The sequence below is a fragment of the Acomys minous genome (assembly GCF_964271855.1).
Source record: "Acomys minous genome assembly, chromosome: 9".
Classification (NCBI taxonomy): Eukaryota; Metazoa; Chordata; class Mammalia; order Rodentia; family Muridae; genus Acomys; species Acomys minous.
The window spans coordinates 486,149-513,817 of NC_140490.1; the positions used below are offsets into that span (position 1 = coordinate 486,149).

The following is a 27,669-nucleotide window of genomic DNA, read 5'->3' on the forward strand; positions in this document are numbered from 1 at the left end:
ACATTCATTGACTCCCGTTGCTAGCATCAAGAAATAGGCCAGGCAGAAGACTCTTATTTTAAATTCATGTGATTCCTGTTGACTTCCGTGCATGGGTATGCGTGTGGAAGGGCATGTGTGTGTGTGCATGTGTGTGCATTGGGGGGTGGGGTATTCTGTAGATTCAAGTCTTATTTGAAGGATGGAGGAAAAATATTACCATCAACATAAAGTATGTTTAAAGCAATTGAAACTTTTCTTGTAACAATCTCATTCTCCAGAGTTACAATACAGAAGGAGCTGTTGCTGCTACTTGCCCAATAAAGCAGACCACTCAAGGCAAATCTGAGTATCAACGGTGGCCATCCTAAATATATTAAAAGCCGGTAACTATTTGCTAGTGTAGAGGAGAAGTGGGTTTTGAAGAGGGAATGCAGTCCCTCAGTCCAGGTGGTCAGTTTATGGTATAGTAAAGCTCATGTGTGAGCCAAGTGGACATGGACAAGCACTTGCCCTTGAGAAGTAGCAAGGGGCTGGAGAAAAGTCATCAAGTGAATGCCCACAGGGAACAATGGCATGCCCGCCACCAGGCCAGGTCCCAGCATCCACACGGTGGCCCCTGCTATCCCTAACTCCAGTTCTAGGGGACCCAGGGACTACTTCTGGCCTCCAAGCACACACACATGTGGGCAAAACATTCATGTACATAAAATAAATAACTCTTTAAAAAAGAAAATTAATTTAGCTGAGTGGCCTTGACTCCTTGATCCCCAATTTTGATGACAAAGTAGTGGCAATACCATTTTACTGCGCTTTTTATTAAATTAGAGAATATGCACACACTGTGAGTAGAACAGTCCCTGCCTGGCACGCAGTGAGTGCTAAATAAGTGCTAGTCGATGCTATCCTATTGTTAGGGAAGTAATATCCCTTCCCAAGAGAGAGAAATGACTCACACGCTGGAAATTAATAAAGGGAAAATCTCTTTAATATAGCACTGGTCCATCTCTGGCTAATGTAATAAATCCACACAAGAAAGACACAGACAACCATAGTAATTAAGCCAACTAAAAGTATGAGTCCTTTCATTTTGGTCCGTGACCAAGAGCGGGCTCAGGCATCAAAGTCTCTTGGTGCCAAAGCTCAGGATACAGCATTTTGAAATGGAAAAAAAATATTACATTAATACTAGGTGAGGGTCAGAGTAACCTTGAAACATTTGTTTTTGACAGAACATAGACATAATATGACAATTATTTTTGATTTACACCTTCTTCAGTTATTTTAGTTTATGTTTAGTTTATACAAGCATGAATTATTTTGATTAGTGCATCTGAACTATGTGTCAGAGTCATGACCAAGGCAGCCATGGCTGTTGGGGGAGGGGGGTCTGGTTTAGAGGTCTGAGAACTAAGTAAACACAAAATGGAGTCAGAACAAGATAGTGTTACCTTAGCCACTCCAGCTACTGCTCAGAGGAGCTGCCTGTGAGTAGAAAATATCACTAACTTGCCTACACTCTGTGCTTATGCATTCCACACACTGCCATTATTAAATCTCTTGTAGGCCCGAGCCCCAAGTTACACTCTGAATAATTTAAACACAGACCAGAGACTGAAAGTCTGGCTGCTTGGGCAGATGGGAGGTTTACATAGCAAAGATATTGCTAGAATTATTTCTAAGCACACTAGTGTTGTGGTTTTAGAATAGTTGTTGTCCAGGGTTATCTTGACCACCTGGTAGAATTATGCTTTTCTTGATGACAGTACGGAGGACTTAATGGCAGACCCAAACTTAAGAGGGCTGTGACCGTGTGCTGCCCCTCAGAGCTGTCCCTTAGAGGCATGTGCTCTGTGATATGGGGATGGCCCTGGGGCCAGCTGTAAGTCACGGCTGTCTCCGGATATGGAAAGGGAGCCTAACCGGAGCTCCGTCTTGGCGCAGAAACTTCCTCAGCAATCCTAAGCTTCAATTGTGCCACCCAATGTTTCACTCCTACAGCGTCATCAGTCTGGTTGGTGTAACACTTATCTCCAGTCATGTTGGAGGCAGAGCTCCTTTCACTAAACTCTGCTCTGCATAGTAGCTTACTATTTCCTGAGCAAGCTTATTATGAAATAAAACCTTTATAGCATCAACTTTGCTACTTGAAGTTTCTCCTGCATCACTGTTGTGGATGAAGCTCAGAAAAGATACATTTACCCAAGGACAAGTGAAAATCTAAGCAGCCCAGCTCAGTAGACAGAGATCATAGGACAAAAAAACATTAGTAAGTTTCAAACTGTTTGGAGCCAGCCCGAGGTCATTCAAGGCTAAAAGAATCTACTGGCTATGGAAAAATACTGATGCCCCGTTCCAAAGCTAACTTCCCCCTTTCAGCCTCTGTATAACTTCCCCCTTTCAGCCTCTGTATAACTTCCTCCTTTCTTCCTCTGCATAACTTCCTCCTTTCAGCCTCTGCAGATGCTGTTTAGCAGGTTAGCTCGGGACTTTCCAAGAGATAGTGTTCCGAGATGAACCACAGGATGTTCCCCTGATGGCATCATCTGGAGGCATTCTCGACAGACACCCCCCCTACCCCCGCTGCTTAGCTCCCGCCTCCACCCCATATAAGCTTTTGCTTTTGATTCAATAAACAGACCTTGATAGGAACGCTACTTGGTCTCGCCTCTCTCTTTTCCGTCCCATCCCTCAGGTATGGCTCCCCTCGCAACCCCGTAATTACTGGTCCTGCCGGACGGGACAAGTGGCACCCAACGTGGCCACAAGGTACGAGCCCTCTACCGCGACAGAGACCCTTTGTGGGCAATAGTTCAAGACGCCATGGTCAAGTCTCTCACCGAGGTCAAACCGAAAGTACCTCCGATCGTCTCTGGTGACGGGCCTGCCGCTCACAGGACCTCTCCGCACTTCGGAAAGTGTTCATCTCTGTCAATACGATGGGTAAAAGTCTCTCGAAGGAGGCACAATTTATTCACCACCTTAAAAATTGTCTCAGAGAAAGAGGAGTTAGAGTTAAGAAAAAAGACCTTGTACGTTTTTTGTTGTTGTTGTTGTTGTTGTTGTTGTTTGTTTTGTTTCCCAAGCCTGTCCTTGGTTTGTCATTGATGGTCCTAATATTAATCCTGACCGTTGGGACCATGTTCATCAAGAATTAGACTCCTATTCTTCCCAGCATGGTCCTGAGACCATTCCTCTTCAAACTTTTAACTACTGGACTTTAATCAAAGATCTTATCTCTTCTGATTCTCCTGACATTTCTTCCACGGTTGCTTCAGCTGAGGCCTTTCTTCGGCCCTTATCTCGTTCCGCCTCCTTGGCCTCCCTGGAGTCGCACAACTCCAAGTTGTTACAACCTCTAAAATCCCCCTGCCCTTCTGTTGTCGTAGACATGGGGATGACCCTCCCGCCTCCAATAAGCCTTCATATCCTTCCTCTCTCTAGCGGATGATGCCCCCACAGACCAGGGCCCTGCAACCCAGGCTTATCCTGTTGTTAAGACAGTCCCCACCTCGGATGATTTAAGCCCCTCTGAGGAAGCTACCTTAGAAGAAGAGGCCAACAAGTACCATAACCTAGATTGGCCGCCCCTTTCGTGCCCGCCCCCTTATCGGCCCCCTCCTTTTATTGCCCCCGCACTTCAGCCTCACCTTCTCAGTAAATCCTCCTTACATTTGGCTAAACGCAACTTAAAACTACAGATTCAAAACCTTAAAGAGGTTCTTACTCTTCAAAAGGAATGCTCTGAACTTTCTATGGAGGTCCAATCCCTCCAAGATGCCCTCCGACAAGCTCTTCTACCGCCCGCCCCCACGACAGGGGCCACAATTCAGCGCCCCAAGGCCCCCTCTAAAAAACGCCCTATGCTAGCATCTCCTGTGATGACCTGGCTTCAAGCCAATTCCAAAGAGTCTTCCGGCGCCAAGGCTTCTCCGCCACAGGGTGACGAAACGGCCGATGATCTAGATGATACTGATGGTCATGGCTTAGATGATGAGGAACAGGGGGGCTCTGACCCTTCCCCTTTGGACCCCAACCTAATCTTTAAGCACCTAAAATTCAAGATCCTAAAAGAACTCCATAGTGCGGTTAAAAACTATGGGCCCACCGCTCCTTTCACTCTTTCTCTGCTCAATTCTCTTGCCCTGAGGGCTACCTCGCCCCAGGAGAGTTGCTCAAACTTGGCCAATCGGTCCTCTAGCGTGGACAATATTTACTCTGGAAAGCTGATTTCATAGACTGTGGAGAGCCACGGAGCCCTTTGTGGACCCCCGCCTCCACAGGGCGCCCGGCATGCAGCCGGAGCCGTTTCGATTTAAACAACCCCTTATTTGAAAAAGGCCCGCTGCTCGCAAGCCTATCAGAGCGTGAGACGTGTCTTGGTGTGATTGGCTGTTTGAGTGCTATAAATGAATGTGAGAGGAGTGGCTTGGGGGGATTTTCACCGAAGCGAAGAAGAAAGGCCTGAATAAAGCTGCTTAGGAGAAGAACCGGTGGTCGCGTCTTTCTTGCCGATCAAGCGAGGCGCGACAAGTGGTGGCCCGGATGGGGAACCGACTCCCCCACCGTCAAGTTCAGAACTCCAAGTGGTCAGGGATTGCCGGCGGGTAAGTTCCTGGTAAGTGGAGCTTACAACCCCTGGGGAAGGGGAAAGTCCTCGGGAGGGAGGCTATCCTTAGGTCTCCGGAAGGGAGCTAATTCTTAGGTCTCCGGGAGGGAGCCAATAAGTGAAAATATGGGTGCATCACAGTCTCATCCAGTTTTCGCCGCTCTTCAAGAGCTGTTAAAATCAAAGGGAATCAAATTAAAGAGTAAAACTTTGGAAACCTTTTTATCAGAATGTGATACCGTAGCCCCGTGGTTTGCTGTATCGGGTAAACTAGCCTCCTCGAGCTGGAACAAGTTAGGTAGAGATCTAGACTTCGCCTGGGAACAAGGCGATCTGAAAAGAGGTATAAGACCTATATGGAGGCTGGTACGCAGTTGCTTGGAGGATACCAGATGCTCACAGGCTCTGGAAGTAGGGAAACGGGCCTTAGAGCAGCTCAAAGAAGAAAGGTCTTTGAGGTCAGAGAAAGGGGACACATCAAGCGACAGTTCAGACTTGGAAGAAGATATTGAGGAATTAGCAGAAAAAATGGAGAGGTCCACCTTGTATCCAGACCTGACTCCATTTAAAAAGGGGAAGTTGCCAAAGGAGGAAGTGAAGACTAGAACTGGTGCAGAAGCTACCGAGCCTCATCCTTATTACATTCCTAATCCTGGGCCAGAGGCAACCGCAAGCGCTCGGTCTCTCTGCCCGCAAGTTTGGAGGGACGTTAGAGCTGGTGCCTTGGGTTTTCCAGTGTTCCAGGATGCTCAGGGACAGCGCTACCACGAGCCCCTAGAGTTCAAAATTGTGAAGTCCCTTGCCGAGTCGGTATGTGCCTATGGTGTTTCGGCTTCCTTCACAGTGGTGCAGGTTGAAGCACTGAGCAGACACTGCATGACGCCCACGGATTGGGGTAGCCTTGCCAAGGCCTGCCTCACTCCTGGTCAATACCTTGATTTTAAGGCCTTTGTAATAGAATTTGCCGCTGAACAGGCCGCCGCTAACGCTGCGGCAGGAAATCCAGCCTGGGACAGGGACATGCTTCTAGGACAGGGCCGATTTGCAAATCAACAGACGGGGTATCCAATGCAAGTGTATGAGCAGATTAACCAAATTGCCATTAGGGCATGGAAGGCCTTACCCAATAAAGGGGAGGTAAGTGGGAACCTGACTAAGATCATGCAAGGTACCACAGAACCGTTTTCTGATTTCGTCGCCCGCATGGTTGAGGCAGCAGGGAGAATCTTCGGGGACCCAGATGTCGCCATGCCCCTGGTTAAGCAGCTAGTGTATGAGCAATGCACGAAGGAATGCCGTGCTGCCATCACTCCTTATAAGGGCAAAGGGATAGAAGTCTGGATGAAAGTTTGTCGAGAACTGGGCGGGCCTTTGACTAATACTGGACTGGCCGCTGCAGTAGTACAGCTTTCAAGAGGAAGGAAGTCTGCTCCCCCTGGCACTTGTTTCAAGTGTGGCAAACATGGACATTTAAAAAGACAATGTCCTGAGAGAGGAAGTGGACAGGGAGGGGGAGGAAACATTCAACCGAGACAACCAAGTTTGTGCCCCAAATGCAAAAAGGGGAACCACTGGGCAAATGAGTGTAGATCGGTGAAAGATATTAACGGTCAGCATTTGACACCTGGCTATGGTGGAGCTCGTTCAAAAAACGGACAGCGGGGCCCACGTCCCCAGGGCCCGCAAATATATGGGGCCATGGACAATGGGAACCAGGAAAGCTGGGAAGAGGAGAGATGGCCATCTCTCCGTCGTCCCAAGAACCACGGAGAGCCACTTCGGGTTCCGCAGGGTTGGACCTCCGTTCCACCACCAGACTAGTGTTAACTCCCCAAATGGGTGTCCAATTAATAGAGACTGACTTCAAAGGACCCCTGAAGCCTCAAACAGTGGGGCTCTTGATTGGGAGATCCTCCACTGCTCTCCGAGGGTTAATAGTACATCCAGGCATCATTGACCCCGATTATTATGGTACTGTTAAGATTATGGTTTCCTCGCCTCGCGGTATTGTGGCCATATCACTAGGCGATCGCATAGCACAATTGGTGATTCTCCCTAGTCTACATACTAATTTTCCATCAGCTAAACAAGAGAGAGGAAAGAAAGGTTTTGGGTCCAGTGGAGTTGATTTAACTTTCCTCTCTTTGCAATTGGATAAGAGACCGATTTTGGACCTGTTAGTGGAGGGTAAAAGAATTTCAGGGTTGCTAGATACTAGAGCCGACCGCAGTATTATTGCCAAAAAGGACTGGCCTACTGCTTGGCCCGTTCAAATTTCTTCACAGATCTTGCAAGGACTGGGATATGCCAAAGCCCCTGACATGAGTTCCAGATTGCTAAAATGGCAGGATCAGGAGGGTCATGTTGGAGAAATTCAGCCCTATGTCCTTGACCTGCCGGTCACCTTATGGGGAAGAGATTTATTACAAGACTTGGGCTTTAGACTAACTAATGAATACTCGAAAGAATCACAGGGAATAATGAACCATATGGGTTATCATCCCAGTTTTGGCCTAGGAAAATATCTCCAGGGACGGCATTCTCCTATAGAGCCAAAACAAAAACAAGGGAAAGAGGGTTTGGGTTTTTCTTAGGGGCCGCTGGGGAGGGGACTCCCATTACATGGAAGACTGAGGACCCTGTATGGGTTCCCCAGTGGCCACTTTCCTCAGAGAAATTACAGGCAGCCACAACCCTTGTTCAGGAACAGCTTAGCTTAGGACATATTCAACCTTCTGTGTCACCCTGGAATACCCCCATTTTCGTTATTAAAAAGAAGTCTGGAAAATGGAGGCTGTTGCACGATTTAAGAATTATTAATGAGCAAATGCAAGTGATGGGACCAATTCAGCGTGGACTCCCGCTACTTTCTACCCTGCCTCAGAATTGGCCCATAATTGTTATTGATATCGAAGACTGCTTTTTTTCCATTCCTTTAAATGAAAAGGATTGGGAACGTTTTGCTTTCACAGTTCCTTCTTGTAATCATGAAAAGCCAGACCAGAGATATGAATGGGTAGTGTTGCCACAAGGTATGGCTAATAGCCCTACGATGTGTCAGCTTTATGTAGGACAAGCTATTGAGCCATTGAGGAAAAAATACCCCAAATTAAGATGTATCCATTATATGGATGACATCCTTCTGGCACACAATGATGAAACCCTTTTGCATACAGCTTTCTCCGAACTAGACCAATTGCTGCGACGAAGGGGATTGTCTATAGCCCCTGAGAAGGTACAACAAGACACCATAGTGAGTTATTTAGGAGCAAAGATTCTACCAAGACAAGTTTGCCCCCAAAAATTGCAATTACGCCTGGATTGCCTACACACTTTAAATGATTTTCAGAAATTGTTAGGTGATATTAATTGGATTAGACCTTATTTAAAGATTCCAAATTATATCTTAAAGCCATTATTTGCAATTCTAGCAGGGGACAGTGATTTGAATTCCCCTCGACAATTAAATGAAGAAGCACGAAAGGCTTTAAATAAAGTTAATCAGGAATTGCAGAAAGCTTGCCTAAATAGAATAAAAGAAGGAATTCTCATTCAAATGTGCATTTTACAAACATCAGACCAACCTACAGGAATTCTATGGCAAGATGGACCTTTATTATGGATCCACCCAAAATGTTCTCCTGCAAAAACTATAGATCATTATCCCACAGCCATTGCAAAATTAGCCATGGAAGGCCTAAAACAGAGTTTACAATTCTTCGGTATGGTCCCTGAAAGAATTATTGTCCCTTATGATAGTCACCAACTTCAAGTTTTGTTTGCAACAGTTGATGAATGGGCTATTTTAAAAACCAGTTATGATGGGTATTTTGACAATCATTATCCTAAACATCCATTGATGACCTTCTTTAAGGTACATCCAGTAGTGTTTCCAAAAATTACTCGATCCCAGCCCATTAGTGGAGCTGTTAATATCTTTACAGATGGATCAAAGATCGGTTGTGGGGTTTTCTTAGTTGAAGGTCAAAAACCAATCCTCATACAATTCCATCCTACATCACCTCAACGAATTGAGTTGCAAATTGTTTTAGAAGTTTTCAAAAGACATCCAGAACCCTTTAATTTAATCTCTGATTCTAATTATGTTGTGAATCTAGTAAAGACCCTGGAAGTAGCGGGGAATATCAGTGATAGGAGTCCCATTTTTGAAATAGTCAAAGAATTGCAGACAATAATCAAGGAGAGACATAAACCCTTTTTTGTACAGCACATTCGAGCTCATACAGGTCTTCCTGGTCCTCTGTCTACTGGTAATGATGTAGTTGATCAATGTACCCGCATGCAATTTGCCTTCATGGCCTCTAGCTTGGAGTTAGCAAAAGAATTTCATTCTAAGTTTCATGTTAATGCCCGGACCTTACAGGCTAAATTTCACATAACCCGAGCGAATGCTCGAGAAGTGGTGCTTCGGTGCCCACAATGTGTTATCCATCACCATCCTCCGTCCTACGGGATAAATCCTCGTGGGCTTCGGCCATTACAAGTTTGGCAAATGGATGTAACTCATTTTGCAGAATTTGGAAAATTAAAATATGTGCATGTATCAGTGGATACTTGCTCAGGTATCATTTTTGCTTCTCCCTTGACAGGAGAAAAGGCTTCCCATGTGATGACCCACTGCCTTGAGGCATGGGCTGCATGGGGGAAACCACAACAACTAAAAACAGACAATGGTCCTGCTTACACAGCAGCATCTTTTGCTTCCTTTTGTGAACATATGGAAGTGACATTAAAACATGGATTGCCATACAATCCTCAAGGACAGGGAATAATTGAACGCACTCACAGGACCTTAAAGGAATGCTTAATAAAACAAAAAGGGGGAATAGGCAATGGCCGCACCCCGAAAGAATAGCTTTAGCCCTATTTACTTTAAATTTTTTAAATCTGGATATAGACGGACGATCCTCTGCTGATCGCCATTCCTCCACTGTGCCTTGTGGACAAGGTTTGGTGAAATGGAAAGATGTCTTGACTGGTGTATGGCACGGCCCCGATCCAGTCCTGGCATGGGCGAGAGGATCTGTTTGTGTTTTTCCCCGGACAGCAACCGACCCGGTGTGGGTTCCAGAACGTCTCGTCCGTAGGTGCCATGGAGATGATCTTCCTGTGGATCCTGTGGATGATAACCCTCCTCCCGCGCATTCATAGTCGGGAACCCCAATGGGGGATACTGTCAGTTTTCCCGAAGCTGATGCCGATTCGACATGATGCGCAAGCTTTTCCCTGTTTATTTACCTCAAATGCTAGATTAGAATTGCCCTTTGTACCCTTGGAAGAGCAAATTGGCCCCCCTTTTTGTTCATCCTATATAATGGTAGTTATGATGGTTCATGAAAATTATACCCGAGCCGCTAATCTGTCTAAGTTTTTATCAGATCAACTCCAGGGAAATTGGTCAGCCATTCTCGAGCAGGCACTCAACCACTTGCGTGTCGCGATTGCAGCTGTTAATTCCATGCGCGGGGACCTGTCCCTTGCCACGAGCTTCTCTTCATGGATGGCGGCAGCGATGAACCACCTGGAAGAGTGGGCGGGGATAGGAGCCTTGGGGTTCTTGATGTTTGCAGTATGTGTGGTATGCTTTTGGTGTATTTGTCGTTTGTGTGTGTCTCAGATGCGTACTCAAGTTATGATGGCTCAGGCATTTGCAGCAGTTGAGGCGGGGCAATCTCCACAAGTGTGGTTGGTGGTCCTGAAGAATTGATCACCTCGTCAAGCTCAGGGTGCGAGGCAGAGCACTGCACAGGAGGTACATTGTTTGCAGTTAATGGCCTCCTGGGGAGCAAGTCTGATTGCATGTGGGTTGGTACCCCAGACCCCACCTCCAGAAAAAAAGGTACTGGACGGGTCCAGTGCTGAGCCAAGTGAACGGCTTTGGCTGAGTACTGTTGTACATCAGTGTCCATTCAACAGGACGGGTTCAGCACTCAATCTGGTGGAGGGCTTAGATTGTGGGCTGTTATACATCAGTGTCCTCCTGGAGATCAGACCTCTACTCTCACCTGTTGTGGCAGCGCTAATAAAACAAAAAGGAGGAACTGTGGAGAGCCACGGAGCCCTTTGTGGACCCCCGCCTCCACAGGGCGCCCGGCATGCAGCCGGAGCCGTTTCGATTTAAACAACCCCTTATTTGAAAAAGGCCCGCTGCTCGCGAGCCTATCAGAGCGTGAGACGTGTCTTGGTGTGATTGGCTGTTTGAGTGCTATAAATGAATGTGAGGGGAGTGGCTTGGGGGGATTTTCACCGAAGCGAAGAAGAAAGGCCTGAATAAAGCTGCTTAGGAGAAGAACCGGGTCGCGTCTTTCTTGCCGGTCAAGCGAGGCACAACAATAGACCGCTGTCAAGAAACGGCAAAAAATAATAAAAAAAAGTCCACTTCTTCCTGGACTTTCGATAAATTAATGGGGCAGGGCCGTTATTCTTCAGAAACAAAGCAAGCGGCATTGCCTCCTGGGCTTCTTGCCCAAGTTAAAAATGCAGCCTTGGGGGCATGGCGCACTCTACCAGGGAAGGGCTCTCTCACCACCCCATTAACCAAAGTAGTTCAGGGCCCCCATGAATCTTAAAGTGATTTCACTGCACGTCTATTTGAGACCGCAGAGAGGGTCTTGGGGCCAGATGAATCTGAAAATAAGCTTTTAAAACAGCTTGCTTATGAAAATGCTAATGGTGCCTGTAAAACCGCCTTGCGTGGCCATACGAGGAGTAAGGATATTAATGATTATATCAGACTCTGTGCTGATGTTGACCCCTTTGCCCATAAGGTATCCCAAAGTGTACATCTGGCAATAGGAGCCATCCTCCAGGCGGCCCATTCTGGCCCCAGGACCTGTTTTCGCTGTAAGCAGCCTGGTCATTTTGCTAGGCAATACCCTGTCTCGGCCGCCACCACTGGTCTCCCCGACAAGGCGCCTTCACCTACCTCGAGTGCTGTACCAGCAACTGTTTGCCCGCACTGTAAACTCGGAAAACATTGGGCAAACCTTTGCCATTCCAAAACCGATATTCAAGGTAATCCCTTGCCTCTACCACAGGGAAATGGATGGAGGGGCCAGCCCCGGGCCCCGAGACCCATACCTTTTTGCCCAGCCTTGGGGACACAGACAGGCTCGACGCAATCAGTCCCCCTACAATCAGCCCCACCTTCCTCACTCTGCCGAGCCACTGCAGGGAGCGCAGGACTGGACTTTTGTACCTCCACCGACACAATACTGACCCCTGAAGACGATGTCCAGGCCCTCCCTACTGGGATATGTGGGCCTCCGCCCCAAGATATGTTCTTTCTTATTCTTGGCAGAATAAGGGTTTGACTGTTCACCCCTCCATCGTAGACAATGATTATACTGGGGAAATAAACGTATTGGTCAGTGCTCCCTCTGGCCCTGTGACCATTGCTAAGGGACAGAGATTGGCCCAAATCAAGTCTTACAGAACCTGCGGTCTGATACTGATGAACACCACCCAACAGCCAATGGTACACCCCATACCACCCTGTTTCAACCCACCGTACCTCCCGGTCCCTCACCTTCTATTAATATTATCCTGACCATGGTTAATGAATCCTGGTCTGCCTTGCATGCTGTTCGTCCCAACCTTGCAGATGATTGTTGGTTATGTTATCATGCTTCCCCACCCTTTTATGAAGACATTGCTATCCTTGACAATCTTACTGCTACTAACGACCCTTCCCTGGTTCGCTGGAACCCGGAGGCCAGGGAAGGCACGACTCTGGCCCAAGTCTCAGGCCTGGGGCTCTGCATCAGGGGACCCAGGATACGTTTACCCTCCATTATTTCCCCTTTGTGTAATCAGACCTTTGAGGTCAGTGGTGGCTCCACCTACTTGGTAGCCCCAAATGATACCTATTTGGCATGTTCCACTGGGCTAACCCCGTTTATTGTGGTACAGCCCTTCCTACAACAATATGATTACTGTGTGCTTGTTCAGCTACTTCCTCGATTAACAGTTTATTCTACAGATGAATTTCTCAACTTCTGGACTCCTCCAGGTACACCATCCAGAGTCAAACGCGAGCCTATTACGGCCGCAACCATTGTGGTTCTACTGGGGCTCGGGGCTGTCAGAGCCGGGACAGGCATTTCCTCTTTAGTGATCTCCAATCAAAACTATCACCAGCTTAGTGCAGCCATAGATAAGGATATTGCTGAAATACAGGTTGCTATGGCAGCTTTAAAGGATTCGCTTTCCTCCCTTGCAGAAGTGGTATTGCAAAATAGGAGAGGGCTAGATTTGCTGTTTTTACAACAAGGGGGATTATGTGCAGCACTCAAAGAAGAATGCTGTTTCTATACCGATAAAACCGGGATTGTAGAAGACAGCATGAGGAAGGTCAGAGAAAGTCTAGAACATCGCAGGCAGGAGCGAGATAGAGCTGAATCCTGGCATAAAAATTGGTTTTCTGCTTCCCCTCTTCTGACTACCCTCCTCCCTTCGCTGCTGGGACCTCTTATAAGGTTCTTGCTACTAATATCTTTTGGACCGTGGGCTTTCAGAAAGATTACTGACTTTGTCAAAAGCCAGATAGACTCTGCCATACAGGGATCCACCCATGTGGAAGTTCATTACCACAGGCTCAAACGACTCGACCCCGAGGCAAAAGACTGTGCTGCCCCTGATAACATGGCTAAAAGTAGCCTCGACTTCAACAAGCTGAGACCTAAGGGCTTGAGTCGATTGTTCACTTGAGAGGGTGCCAGGCTAAGCACTGCAGGGAACCATGAGACACCTCGGTAGGTTCCTGAGGAGCACACCTGACTGCATACAGGATGACACGCATAAAGGATGTTACTATCCTTTCCCTGTCCTCCGCAAACACGTCTGGGAGGTTGGGGACATGTGTGACCTGAAAAAATGGCCACGCATTGACCTCTTAATGCAACGCTCATCTCGAGGGGGGTCAGGCCTCTACTCTCCCCTCTCTCTCTCTCTCACTCTGCTTCTACTTAATAAAGAAGGGTGAGATGTTCGGAGCCAGCCCAGGGTCATTCAAGACTAAAAGAATCTACTGGCTATGGAAAAATATTGATGCCCCGTTCCAAAGCTAACTTCCCCCTTTTAGCCTCTGCAGATGCTGTTTAGCAGGTTAGCTCGGGACTTTCCAAGAGATAGTGTTCCGAGATGAACCACAGGATGTTCCCCTGATGGCATCATCTGGAGGCATTCTCGCCCCCCCCCCCCCACTGCTTAGCTCCCACCTCCACCCCATATAAGCTTTTGCTTTTGATTCAATAAAGAGACATTGATAGGAACGCTACTTGGTCTCGCCTCTCTCTTTTCCGTCCCATCCAATTACTGGTCCTGCCAGACAGGACACCAAACACTTTCTCATCCCCACGGTATTTGTACCCAATCCTGACCGACAGTGGGGTAGGAAAAAGAAGTGTGTCTTTTGTGATTTAAAGTTCTCACCTAAGGTTTGTTGCTCACTCATGCTGTCTCTCACATAGGCCTGAAAGCAGCGGTTCTCGACCTTCCTAATACTGCGACCCTTTAATACAGTTCCTCGTTTTGTGGTGACCCCCCTCCTCTCCCCAACTGTAAAATTACTTCGTTGCTACTTCATAACTACAATTTTGCTACTGTTATGAATTGTAATGTAAATATCTGATATGCAACCCCCAAAGGGGTCACGACCCAAAGGTTGAGAAGTGCCGCCTTAAAGAAACCTGCTCACTGAGTCCCAGAGACATTGCTGTGTTCCAGACTAGGACAGCACAGGCACTGAGGAGTTCTAATGTAGAAGCTGTCATCAGAGATTTACAGGTGCACCAAGAACAGTACTCAGGACACTGCCACCCATTGCCACCCACTGCCAATAAGCTCTCCCTTTGGGAAGGACACAGTGCTTTTTTTCAAATGCCCACACAATGCCAGTTACTTTGACAGTGCTTAGTCACAACTTTAAAATAGCTCCTGGGCCCATCACTACAATGCGGCCCTGAGCCATGAAAGAAATGTTAAGGTGAAATGATCTCAAAACAATGCTTCTAGAAAAAAAAAATTGGCGTGCCCGTCACCAGTCTGGTTGGGTGGGCTGCCACTATGGACAGCCTTTGCAGCTCAGGCTCCACCTCTGGCTCCTAACACCTGTAGCCCCTGAGGTTCCCCCGCCCCCACTGTGGAGAGGTGATGTTGCCAACTGCATTTTGGGTGCCTGGTCCAAGGCAGAGAAAAGGTATTTGAATATTCAACTCAGTGGGTGGGAGGGTGCGTGGGTGAGTGCATGGATGGATATGGATGGATGGGTGGATACATGGATTTACAACCTTCTGAGGAGGCATCTTTGATTATTAATGGATCCTGACTTCAGTAGAGAAGTCTGCTTTTGCCCAGAAGGAATGAGAGTAACTCTCCCATCCTGAGCGTGGTGATAAAAGACCTTCTGAGACACACGGCAGTTCACACTTGGAATAAGGCATGGCTTCTGAGACACACGGCAGTCCACACTTGGAGTAAGACATGGCTTGGGGTGTTCTCATACGTACTTACCACATCCACTGGGTTTAGAACCATTTCTACAGCTCTGTTATTTACAGTGAGTCTCATCAAGCAAGGCATCTACCGACCCTGCACTTCTCTTTCTCACCTCCTGAAGTCCGTCTGTCAGGACGCAGACAGAACACACAGGTCTACTCAGGGCTCTGTAGCCTTTCCCCCATTCTTTGGGCCTATGACTATGTATCCTGAATATGGAGTAAATCTATATACATTATTTTTAAAACACAAATAATTACCAATAACATACCTAATTATAACAAATGCATATAATATTAAATACTAATCATTAGTGGCATAATAACAACATGTACTTTTGCAACAGGCATTTCTCAAGTACACATATATGCACACACTGCTGGAATATACGCATGCAGGCGTGTATAATCTCCACCAATCACTACAATTCCACGCTCTTAGCTCTGTTATCTTGTTCAGTTCTGCAAACGGTGAGACACGGTGATTCCCAAAGTCACATGACAAATTGAGTCTCAGTGTGCTCTCACTTCTCCCCCACCCCCCAGCCTCCCCACCCCACCCCGCCCTCTTGCCCACTGTCCTGCACTTCACACAAAGCTACACCAGCAAAGCCAGGAAGCTGCCACTGTCCTGCCAGGCTCTTTGCATATCTTTTTACATTTATGCAATCCCTTCCCAGCTTTCCAGCTGCCCAAATAATAAGAATGTCTCCTGAGGAAGTGCACACACCTGGGGCTTTGACTTAATTCTCTTGGACTAAGCTGATTAGGTGTTGATCCAGTTAGAATCCTTTATAATTTTATTGGATTAGGTCATTAGATTTCGGAGATGAAATGAATGCAGAGTTGAACAGAGACCAGAGTAACCAAATCCAGGTGTAAGGAGGACTCCTCAGGGCTAGCCTCAGGGTGCGGGGATACAGTAGAGGGTGATCATTCCAACAACAGGGTTTTTTTTTAATTGACGTGAAAATAACTGTTGGGATATCAAGAAACTCAGCAACATCCTTTGTCCAGAAGCCTCACGTTTCTTAGTGAAACCAAAGAGCCTGGATTGTCAGACTCAGGGAGCTCCGTCCTAATGGCGACCAGCTCGAGTCACATTCCTCCTCTAGCCGTTAACTTGAGGACTAAGCGCAAACCACTTCACTTCCCTGTGCCTATCTCCCTAGAACCTTTCTCAACGGAATCCAGACAAATGAGAGGGTCAGCTTAAAAGACAACGTGTGTGTCCATGTGGGACAGAGACAGTAATGAAGGATGTGTGACTACTTCTCTGGCTACGCCTGGGCAACAGCCTTGTAATATCACCACAGAAGCAGCCATTGTGTCTTCATCATCAAAGACTGCTACTCTTTGCTGTTGCTGCACCCATCCTTTGTTTGTAAATTGTATAAATATAAGGGGTCTCATTATGGCCTTTTCATGCATGCATAAGTGTCTTCATCCTATTATCCACATTACCATTCCATGTCCTTAGAGCCTTTTTTTTCCATGCCCTCCGCTGCCCTCCTTCTAGGTGCCACATATGAGAGAACAGGTGGCACCTGTCTATGAGATTATTCACTTAACACAGGACTCTTCAGTTCCATCTATTCTTCTGCAAATGACCAAATTTTATTCTTTCTTATGGTTGAATAAAACTCCATTGTGTGTGTGTGTGTGTGTGTGTGTGTGTGTTGTGTGTGTGTGTGTGTGCGTGTGCATGTATGTATACATTGTCCTTACCCACTCATCCATCCATGAGCTGCACAGCCATAAACATAGATGTGACGCTGTCACTAGAACAAGCTGTTTTGTGTTACTTAGGGTACATACCCAGGGGTATCTATCCCATTCAGGACAGTGTTATGTCTGTCACTCATATCCCCCACGCCTTTCACTCCTAGCACTAATTTCTCCCCATCGGGAGGCATGTCTTGCGTTACCCACACTGTCTTCATTTGCCAGTGGTACCGGGGACTCCAGCCTCCCAATCTCATCCTCCTCACTTTCCCACCAGCTCGGCTACTGTGCCCTGCTCATCTGCTCGTGTTCTTTGATCTTGATTTCTTTCTTCTAATTTCCACAGTCCTCCCAATCCAGATCTCCTCACTTTGTCACTAACCTGTTTGGGGGCTGCTGTCCATCGGGTCCACATGCCCCGTCATTTTCTTACTATTCTTCTATTTACTGCTGATAGTTCAATCAGACAGAAGTTTCCTCTTCTCTAACATAAAAATTCTGATTTCTCCAGCAGGGACCTTTTACCTCTTCTTCCTATTCCATTGGATTCCTCTGACACCCCAAACATGGACCCCGCACTCCAACCAAACTTGCTTTCCATCTGGCTGCAATACACTGCTTGCTTAGTTTTGTTATTGATGTCTCAAACCCAGGACAAAAGGCTCACAGATCTCTCAGCACCACCGGTACCTGGAGCAGCCTGAGCCCTTACCCTGAACTCTACAGCCCTGCTACCGGCCTTTCCTCCCACCAGCTCCTCTGGTCCCTGTATAACCTGGCTATTTGGCTATGCCACTCTCTTGGCTTCCTACTCTCTTGGTCTCCTGGCCTCTTGGTCTTCCAACTCTCCCCTCCCCTCCCGTCCACTCCCCTGTCCCACCAGCTCAGTCTGCTGACAAGGTCCAGTCTGGACTCTTTCTCTTATGTTCTCCCACATATCTGTAATAAACCTGCTCCATACTTTAGGACTTTTTGTTTTGTTTTTTTCATTCAATTGACATTCTAAAGAATTCATTGAATCAATCAACAGATATAAGAATGTGTGGGTAGCTAGTACACCAAAGCATTTTCTGACATTCAGACTAATTTCATCCCTTTTGACTGACAAGACAGACATTCATAGAGTCTTTGGAAATTGTTCTTTCGCAGTTGGCTTGAGACCAAGAATTGGTGTCACTCTGCCCTAGAATCATGTCTCGGGTACATGATCTGTAGTTCCCTATGTGTCTCTGTTCTCCTTGTTCAGAGCTGCTTGTTCACTACAAGGGAACAATTCTCCAGGGTGGAGTTTAAGAAAATATAAAAGGCTTGGATGTAGCTCAGCAACAGTGCCCGTTCCTCACGCGCACAGGGTTCTGAGTTAGATCAAAATGAAACAAAGAAAAGGGGGGGGGGGGAAGTGGAGGGAAGAAGAAGTAATAATAATAAGAGAACAAAATGAAAGAGGAGGGAAGAGAAAGGGCATAAAGCTGACTGGCTTTCCATAGCTCTTTTCCACCCTTGATGTGCTATGAAACTTCAAAGCAGCTTTAATGCAGAAGCTTAAATGTAGTTAAAACTCTAGACAGAGTTTGAAATGGATTGTTCTTGTTGTTTGGGATCTGTGTGGCCGGCCTCTGTCCTGGCTGTTTAGCAAGGGACAGGGGACCACAGAAGTTACAGAGGCATACTTCTAGAGAGCAGTCTGCAGTGAGCTGTAATATGTTTACATATGAATTAGCCTTTAATCAACAGATTCAATATCAATTAATAATTCCTAAGCTGCTCTTTGCATAGAAATGACATAATTATGTCTATGATTCAACCTAAAAAGTCCACTGTAGAATGTATAAAAAGTTAATTAGTAGTGAAATGCAGTTAAGAAAAGAAATATTTTAATTATGTAACATGGCTCATTATAAGAGATAACCAAAAAAGCTGCCAAATTAGTCCTTAGGTGGCTTTTTTTTTCTATATTCAGCAAATAAACTTCTGTTTGTAGACGATGTGTGTTTGCCTTTTAAGCTGCTGTCAAGATGAGAGTCTTGGTGGTAAGTCTGAGAGAAAAGATTCTGTGAGGCTAAGAAAAAGGCAGACAAGGTCTCGGTATTCCCCAAGTAGCCTGGGAAATACTAAATAACCCCATTATTTCTGACCCACTGTGATGTTGTCTTTTGGGGACCAGAATTGTTTTGAGTGGCAGGAAGACTTTGGGTACAGAAGCATCAAGGAAAATTAACACAGGACCTGCTGTGTATAGAACACTAAAGAAATACAGGGTGTGGCCTTTGCTTTTTATTGATAAACCACAAAAACCGAGGCTCCATCTTTAATGGCTAACATTGATTGTCAACTTGGCAGTGTCTTCGAATCTCCTAAGGGCTGAATTCCTGGGCAAGTCAGCGATGATGTGTCTAGAATGGGAGTGAAGAAGACCCAAGCTAAACGCAGGCAGCACCATTTCACGGGCTGAGGTCCTGGGCTGAGGGAAAAGGAGAAACGAGCAGAGCACCAGCATCCACCCACTCTGTGTCCTGACTGTGAGTGTGACATGCCTGTGCCCTCATGGTCCTGCCACCTTGGCGTTCCTGGCGTGAGGGACTGTGTTCCTTAGAACTGTAAGCCAAAATAAGCCCTTTCTCCTTTAAGTCACGTTGTTGTTGTTGTTCAGGTATTTGGTTACAGCAACAGGAAAAGAAGAAACAAACCCTCCACCCATATCCCAGTGAGCATCAAAGCCAAAGACTCTTTAAAACCATTCACCGTGAGTGGAGGGAGGGCTCAGTAGCTAAGAACATTTGCTTCTTGTCCAGGGGACCTGAGCTGGGTCCTTGACACCTTTGTCTGACAGTTCACAGCTGGCTCATAACGTAAATTTGGCAGCTAAGTGGCAGAGCCTTCGTTCCACGTCTGCGGATGCCCTGACATGCCATCATAGTCTTACAAAAATAATTTGAGTAATTGGTTAGTCCTGCTTCTAAGATGGAGCCCCGTTGAGTTAAATGATTTGGGGGCTCTGCTCACAGTACCCAGACAAGTGAGACGGAGGCAGTGCTAAAACCATTTGCTTCTAACCCAATTTCAATTTAAATCCCCACAACAGCTGCTGGTGGTGATATGTAATTCCCTCAAGGCACCTCCTCCTGAGACAGCATTTTAAATAACTGAATCAAATCCCGGTGACCTTTGGCCTTCAGCCATAACCTTGAGAGTAATCAGAACGCCATCTTCTCAATTAGACCCTCCAAAGTGCCAGATAAGTCTAGGTGGGCTCACCCGAGAGCAGTGCTTATTCCTGCAAGCTACAAAGCCTCCATAGTCATTCCTCCATGTTGTGGATAACACTGGTTTAAAAGAGGAAGAATTGGGTCTCATCACAGTGAATCATATTAAGAAAATCGGCGATAAGACGGCAAGGCGCAGCAAGGACCTTTGTTTCTGCAGCAGACCCTTTGTTCTCTGCCCGCCCCACGCTGCTGTGCTGTTTTAGTCAAGGCAGGTGGAAACAACTTGCCTGTCCATCGGGGATCAGTAGAGTCCTGTCGGCTTGGGGATCTGTTTGGTTTTGTGATTCAGACTGAGTGGGGTTTCAGAGCCACTTCAGACTGAGCGAGGATGGATTCACACCCTCTTACCAAAACCCAAACCCTCTCTTCAAAATCCCTCAGCTCCGAAAGGCTTACATGTTCATGCTGGCCTCGGCCTCCAACTCCTTGCTGCTGCCGGTGAAAGTGTTTCCACTCTGTGTGCTGTGACCCCGTTTCCACTGTGGCATCAGCCTGGACAAGAATCCACTCTTCTAGGCCACTAAGATGACTTAGTGGGTAAAGTCACTAACCATATGACTTGGAACCTACATAAAGATAAAAGGAGCAAAGCTGTCTTCTGACCGTCACACCTGTCTCTCTCTCTCTCTCTCTCTCTCTCTCTCTCTCTCTCTCTCACACACACACACACACACACACACACACACACACAAAATTTAAAAATCATTCACCCTTTTAAATGCCCATCATTAAAACAAGTTCAGGTGCTAGGCAGTGATGGTGCACCCCTTTAGTCTCAGCATTTAGGAGGCGGAGGCAGGTAGATCTCTGTGAGTTCAAGGCCGACCTGGTCTACAGAGCTAGTTCTAGGACAACCAAGGCTATACAGAGAAACATCTCAAAAAACCAAAAACAAGTTCAGGTATTTATTAATTTTAAATGCCAAGGCCATTAGGCACATATTAAAAACACCTAGGCTTGTGTTCTTGTTTGATCTGAGTGACAGCCATGTGAGTGATATGCAGACCTGCTGCCTGGCACCAAATTAAGATCTGGGGATCACGGAGATGTAGCGTCACATTCTCCACCAGAAAGAGAAGGGAAAGAAGAAGAAAGGTGGAAGGAGAAGGAAATTTCCATAGAACCGTGTCTTGGAGCTAGTGAGATGACTCCTCTGGTAAACGTGCTTGCCGCCTTATGGCCTGATCCCCAGAGATAGTAAGACCCAAAGTTAACCTGTAAGCCCCACCTGCCCGCGGACCAGGTAACTTCCTGGAATGCTGGGAGTTGTAGTTCTTAGCAAATTACACAGCACCTACAACACCCACTGAGCCTCTTCATTCTCTATCACAGCTGCAAATAATTCTAAGTTCCATCGTGTGCATAACCAGTTGCGTGAGAGTGGATCTTTATAGAAGTTTCAATCTTCTCCTATACAAACTATTATACAATTATTAAACTTCATCTCAAGATGCATGCAAGGGAAAGTGGTGGTTTTTTAAAAACATAACCAAGGGACTAGAGAGATGGCTCATCAGTTAAGAGTGCTTGACCCAAGTTTGGTGTCTTGCACCCACATCAAGCAATTCACAACAACCCGTATCAGCTCCAGGACACCCAACACCATTTTCTGGCCTCCTTGGGTGCACACAAGCATATTCACAAACATATACATACAGACATAAAGGCATACAGATGAACGAAAATAAATATTATTAAAATAATAAACAAGAACCGGAGGTGTAACTGTCGCCCATATGCAAGGTCCTAACTTTTATCCCTAAATTTAATGCACACAACACAACAGAACCTCTCCATTTTCTGTTAGAGCTGCATAATATTTTAACTTATGTATATCACTCTATCATGATAAATCATAATATTCATCATGTACATAATCCTACCTAAATATATTTTTTAAATCATAAGGGGTAAAAAGAATCAGCCATGCTACAATGTGTTCTGCACAGCACACAAACACGAAGAACATTTGTCCTCATCATGGCGTGTGCCGTGAAGCAGATGGTACCTGACCTGGGTCTTTAAGGATGAATAAGAATTTGTCAAGTAGATGGAAGTAGAAACAGTGTCCCAGGGAGACTCCAAAGGGCAGCTATCTTTTAAAAGTCGGTGTCGTGGGGGCCAGCATGCGCTGAAACGGAGAGAAGGGTGGGAGGGTGGGAGTGACTGACAGAGAGAGAGGGGGAGGAAGGTGGAAGTGACTGACAGAGGGAGAGGGGGAGGAAGGTGGGAGTGACTGACAGAGAGAGAGGGGGAGGAAGGTGGAAGTGACTGACAGAGAGAGAGGGGGAGGAAGGAGACTCAGGGAGGGGCCGTAACCATCCTACTGAGGAGCTTGACCTTGTCCCAGCTTAAAGCCAGTGCCCAGCACGGTGCTCTAAGCCCTTCCCTGTCCAACTCCATCTCCCTTGGAACTGTGTGCCTATTACCAGCCTAGCGCATGACTTCTTTCTAACTGCTAGAAAAATACGCTAACTGGGCGTCCATCTCTGTCCTCTCTCCGCGCTACACGCCACCACCAGGTTATACTCTTGATGGTGAGCACAGGCCCAACCCTGCTCCACTACTGCTGTAACTTCCCTCTTTATGAACGTGCTTTAACTCCAGTCTGGCATCCTACGTCCTCCGTGGCTGGGATCTGAGTCCTTTCTTCCCTACCTTCCTTACCCTCTACCAGCCCCACATCCAGGCAACAATCTCTCAGCTTATTCCCGGTCTACCCTTACGATGGCTCCTCAACCCTTTTACCCATGATGCCTCCCCCAAGGCTTCTTCTTATTGGTCCAACCCCAGTTCTTCTTTAAATCCAGGTGGTATATTAGCCGTCCTCTATGGGCCTATGTGGTGTGGTCATTGTCTGTGTTATGTATTCACTCAACTGTATGGACCATACACCAAGCTAAGTGCTGAGTCAACAGAGGTGACCAGAACAGTGTGTTGATGGTCCTTAACATGCTAACTAGGTAGAGAACTGTTTCTTCCTGTGGTCCTCCACCCTCCCCTCCCCCGCAGGGGTTGTTGGCCATTGGCCCATGGAGACAAAGGTAGCAGAATTGACAAATGGGGTTCACACAGCCATGGGTACGACAGATAAGACTTCCAGGATCAGCTTCAGAGAGGCAGCTCATTTTATTGCTTTAAGGGTGAGGTAATAAAGGTTCTTAGGGTTATGGGTGGGAAGGGCTGATTGGTCAAAACAGTACCTAACTGTCATATGGGCAGGAAGGGCTGATTGGTCAAAATGTAGTACCTAATTATCATATGGGTAAAGGAGCAGGACTGGTGTGTTTAGTCACATAGCTCTGTGCAGGATCATTCTCCAAGCAAGTCCAGGCATCTGTGCCTAGAGACGCTCTCCAGATAAAGTCAGGCAGAGAAGAGGAAGCCCTGATGAGAAAGGGAGTCCTCCGTTTTTTGCCAAGCTTGAAGAGCTATCCAAACATGGAGGGCTGCAACCTCAATCGCAGAGTCTCCCGACAACTTCTTCCAGCCAATGGTTCTCAACATGAGGTATTAATGACCATTTTCTGTCCTGCCATGGGCATGTGGCAGTGCCTGGAGTCATTTTCAACGATCTCGGCTGGAGAGAGGTGTTATTGGCATCTTGTGGATAGAGGTCAGGGGACTGTTCAACCACAATAAATTTATAGGATTATGTCCACAGCACAGATGACAAAAAGGCCAAAAATGCTGAAGTTGAGAGATCCTGTTTTAGCCTTAAAAGCACTCAGAGGTGGGAGCATGCTTACTATTTAGTATTTCCCTGAAACCGCCAACATGGCAGCTCGATACAGAGTCACTTCTAAATAGTTTCAGGAATAAAAATGGCACCCTTAGTATGTAAGAAAGGGATAAGTTTTAATTAGGAAAACCAATAAAAAAATATTAGTTAATTTCAGGGAGGAAATCCTGGCCTAACCTCTTTGCTATGGGCACAGTAAATTAACTTAGTATTTTATGCTCTGTTGTTATGTTTTCTTTATATTTATCATTGTTGGGAGATGGTCTGATATATTTTGATGCTAATTAATAAAAAGCCATCCCACCTGGGCAGGGCAGAGGAAATAGGTGTGGCTAAGGCTCCTGAGCTGAGAGAGAGAGAGAAATTCTTGGAAGAAGAAAAGGAGAGGAGAGAGAAGACCACTGTGGGTTGGATGGAAGAAAAACACGTGGCAGGCGTGGATGGAGATTTGGCCCAGATGAAGAACATTAGCAAGAATTTGGGATTATGGGTGGAAGGTAGCTTGATAGAAGTTATTAGGAGCAGATGGCATGGGATTGAGGCAGGGATCCCATGCCTGCCCAACTATGGGAGGTAGTATAGAGCATTAATGTCTTCCTTGCCCCAGGCTAACGAAAGCTATTTTAAAATATAACAAGTGTCAGTGTCTTAATTGATTGCTACCAGGCATACTGATAATACAGATAATAATAAACAATTATTAGACCATACTGATAATTAATTTATCATATAAATCCACCAACTTACACAACTCATTGAGAAGGCAAGGGATTAATTGCACAATTTCAAGATGTATAGATACACTCATATTAATAACATGTATACAGTGATTGGGGAGCACATAAAAGATAAAGCATCGGATCAGACTTAGCAGGAGAAGGAGAGCTTGCAGTGCCTGGAGGGATTGCTTGTATCAACTACGTTGCAGGTTCCTGGCACGATCCTTCCGTTTGTAATGGGCTCTTGGTTTCATCACCTATACCTCCTGTGAGCTGGCTTTATCGCATGTGAGAATGTAACAGGAAAGGTCATAAAAGGCCACTGCCTTGGCCAGGACTTGACACCCTCAGCCTCTGAAAGAGTTCCTGTCTGCACAACGAAGACAAGCTTCTGGAAACGGATGCATTTGGGAGTGCACTAACTGTGAAGCAAGCACAGGCAGATGTCAGGTTCAGGCTAAACGGCAAGCTCCAGCCGATCCTGGAATCACCTCCCACATAGAGAATTTCCTTCCATCACTGTCTAAAGAAGACTTTCCTCGAGAGCGTATATTCTTACACTGCTAGCCGAGGCTCACGCTGGGCACTAACCCAACAAATCCTTAAGTAAAGCAGCGGAATCAATACGCACCCCACAGGCAGAGAGCGGGCTGGCATGGCCCGGAACCTTCTGCTGTTCCACTGCCGTTTGCATTGTGGTTTTGAAGCCATCTGTTACTAGTGAATGGACATCACACTCAGCATGCCCCTCTCCTAGTCACTGACTCTACTTAAGAATCATACGCTTTCCAGTGGATCTTGTAATCGAAAGAGGGCTGCCATCCCCTTAACCAAACACGGACATGCTGTGCCTCAAGGTGTAGTGGTCAGTGTGGGCAGCAGTCAGTGCCTAACCAGAAAAACAGTGGCTTTTCCGTGTAGTGCGGAGGGGACCTAGCACAATCAAGAGGTCAAAGGCCACTGCAAGGATTCCAGTGAACAAAAAGACAAAATGAAAAACCTCTTGAAGATAAGGAGCTGTTGAATGACTCTAGAAAACCAAAGTGGGGAGTGGAGCCTCAGGGCTGATGGACACTGAGCGCTCTAGGCTGCCGCTCACAGCCTCTGCTGATGCTACCGCAGGACCTAATGAACTAGCCGTGTCGTTTGCAGACTCCCTGTCCCAACGGAAGAGAGCTGGGCACAGACACAGGGTGCTGAACCGCATGACCACACAATGTCCAGCCCATTCACCCACGGACAGTCCTGTGACTATCTTATGTAAAAGCAAGTTGCACCTGTGCTTATAAAAAGCACCCATCTCCCCGCACCCCTGCCTCTGTCTCTCTCATTCCCATCTGCTTTCCCTCCCTCCTTCATCAAACCCTGAGGGCCAAGCTGTACTGTTGTCATTGGGAATGCCCATTAAACCAGACAGCACCCCTGCCTCCCAAGGATTGGCTATATGCTAATGGCAGATAAGACAAAAAAAACTTTGAGCTCTCCCTCACTCTTTCCTTTTATTGTTTTTTGGTGTTGCCTTTTCTAGTCCTAATTTTCCCAGGATAGTAATTCCCTTATTTAAATGACATGCAGATGCTGCTTAATATTCATGAATCAGGATGCTGTTTACACTCTCTCTTTAAATGTAAATTATTTGTCTAATAGGATGCTATACCAAGATGAAGGAGGCACTGGTTAATGAGAGCGGGAGAGTTTCATAGTCTTCCTTTCAGCAGAGACCCAGAGTCAGTCAAGGTTTGTGTGTGTGTGTGTGTGTGTGTGTGTGTGTGTGTGTGTGTTCATTTAACTGGCTTGAGGAATGTTAATAAATACTTTGTCAAAGCAAAAATATATGAATCCATAGCTCATAGATTTCCCCCCACAGATCTTTCTTGGGGAGGAAAACTGGTTTCATTCATTCAGCTAAATGTCCACGTGGTTCACAGAGCATCAGGTGCTGAGTGCACAGAAGGAAACAACAGAGTCCCTGTTCTCAAGGGACGTGTCGCCTACAGGAGGCCGACAGATGAGCAGTGTTGGGCACAAAGCACCTGACCAGGGTGGGAGGGAAGAACACACAAAGAATGTCACAGTAACATGGGGACTCGCGGACGGGCTCCAAGAGAAGGGAGGCTCAGGATAAATCTGCAAACAGTCTGGGGAGGAAGGAAGGAGAGGAAGAAAAGCTTTCAACCCCACGGCTCCAGGCCAGGGACTGTCGCAGGACAAGTGACCGGGAAAGCATGGGAATGACGTCTGCCAAGGACAAACTGAATAGACATCAAAATCATGGCAGACGCTGGGTTGTGGAAGGCTTTGGATAGTGGGCAAAGTCTTTACTCTGCAGGCAGGAAGACTTCACACGCACCAGCTTTAGAGGTGGAAAGTAAGACATCCTGGAGTGACATGGAAGGAAGACTGGAAGGGACCAAGGCTGAGACACAGGGACCACCCAGGGACACTGTGACACTAGAACTGTGGCACTAGATGAGAATCAGCAAGGACCTAATATGTAAACAGAGTGCTATACAGAGCAGAGAGCAGGCCTGCCATGTTGGTACACACTTGTAATCCCAGCATCCTCAAGGCTGAGACAGCAACAGCTCAAACTTAAGGCTACCCTGGGCTACATAGGGAGCCCAAAGCATGCGCGCACACACACACACACACACACACACACACACACACACACACACGTTGTGCTAAGAGAGGAAGAGGAAGCTAAAATGACTGCTGGGGCACCACCTGGGTACCAGCAGGACAGTGGCCCAATGACCACAGTGCAGAGATCCAACGGGAGAAGAACAAGCTGGTAGGGCCAGCACTGAGGTGGTGGGAGACAGCCAAGGGAGAAGAGAGCTTCAGAGCTTCACATACTGATTTTCACATGCCTGAGGAACCACCAAAGTGAGATGGTCCAGTGCTGGGTGGCCACAAGGACACGGGACTCAGCGGACAGACCTGGGCTGGCTGTGTGGCTCTAGGAGCCTGCAGGTTTATAAATAAACCCATCGATGTGAAAGAAATAACTCAGGGGGGAGGGATAGAGGCCAAGGATGAATCACGTGAGAACACTAACGCTTAAAGGTCCCACATAGTAAAAGGAGCCCACAGAGCACAAAGGAAGCAC

At 46.7% G+C, this 27,669-nt stretch overlaps 1 protein-coding gene across 2 annotated transcripts in view; it reads right to left on the reverse strand.

Moving 5' to 3' along the window:
• Positions 1 to 27,669, reverse strand: part of PELI2 (pellino E3 ubiquitin protein ligase family member 2) — a 371,889-nt gene that overhangs the window by 337,390 nt on the left and 6,830 nt on the right. The window contains exon 2 of one of the 2 annotated variants that reach the window (XM_084796768.1): positions 20,493 to 20,662. The gene's annotated coding sequence lies outside the window, so the exon portion shown is untranslated. Of the gene's footprint in view, positions 1 to 20,492; positions 20,738 to 27,669 lie in introns of those variants that run through there. The other variant, XM_084796769.1, reaches the window with a different exon arrangement.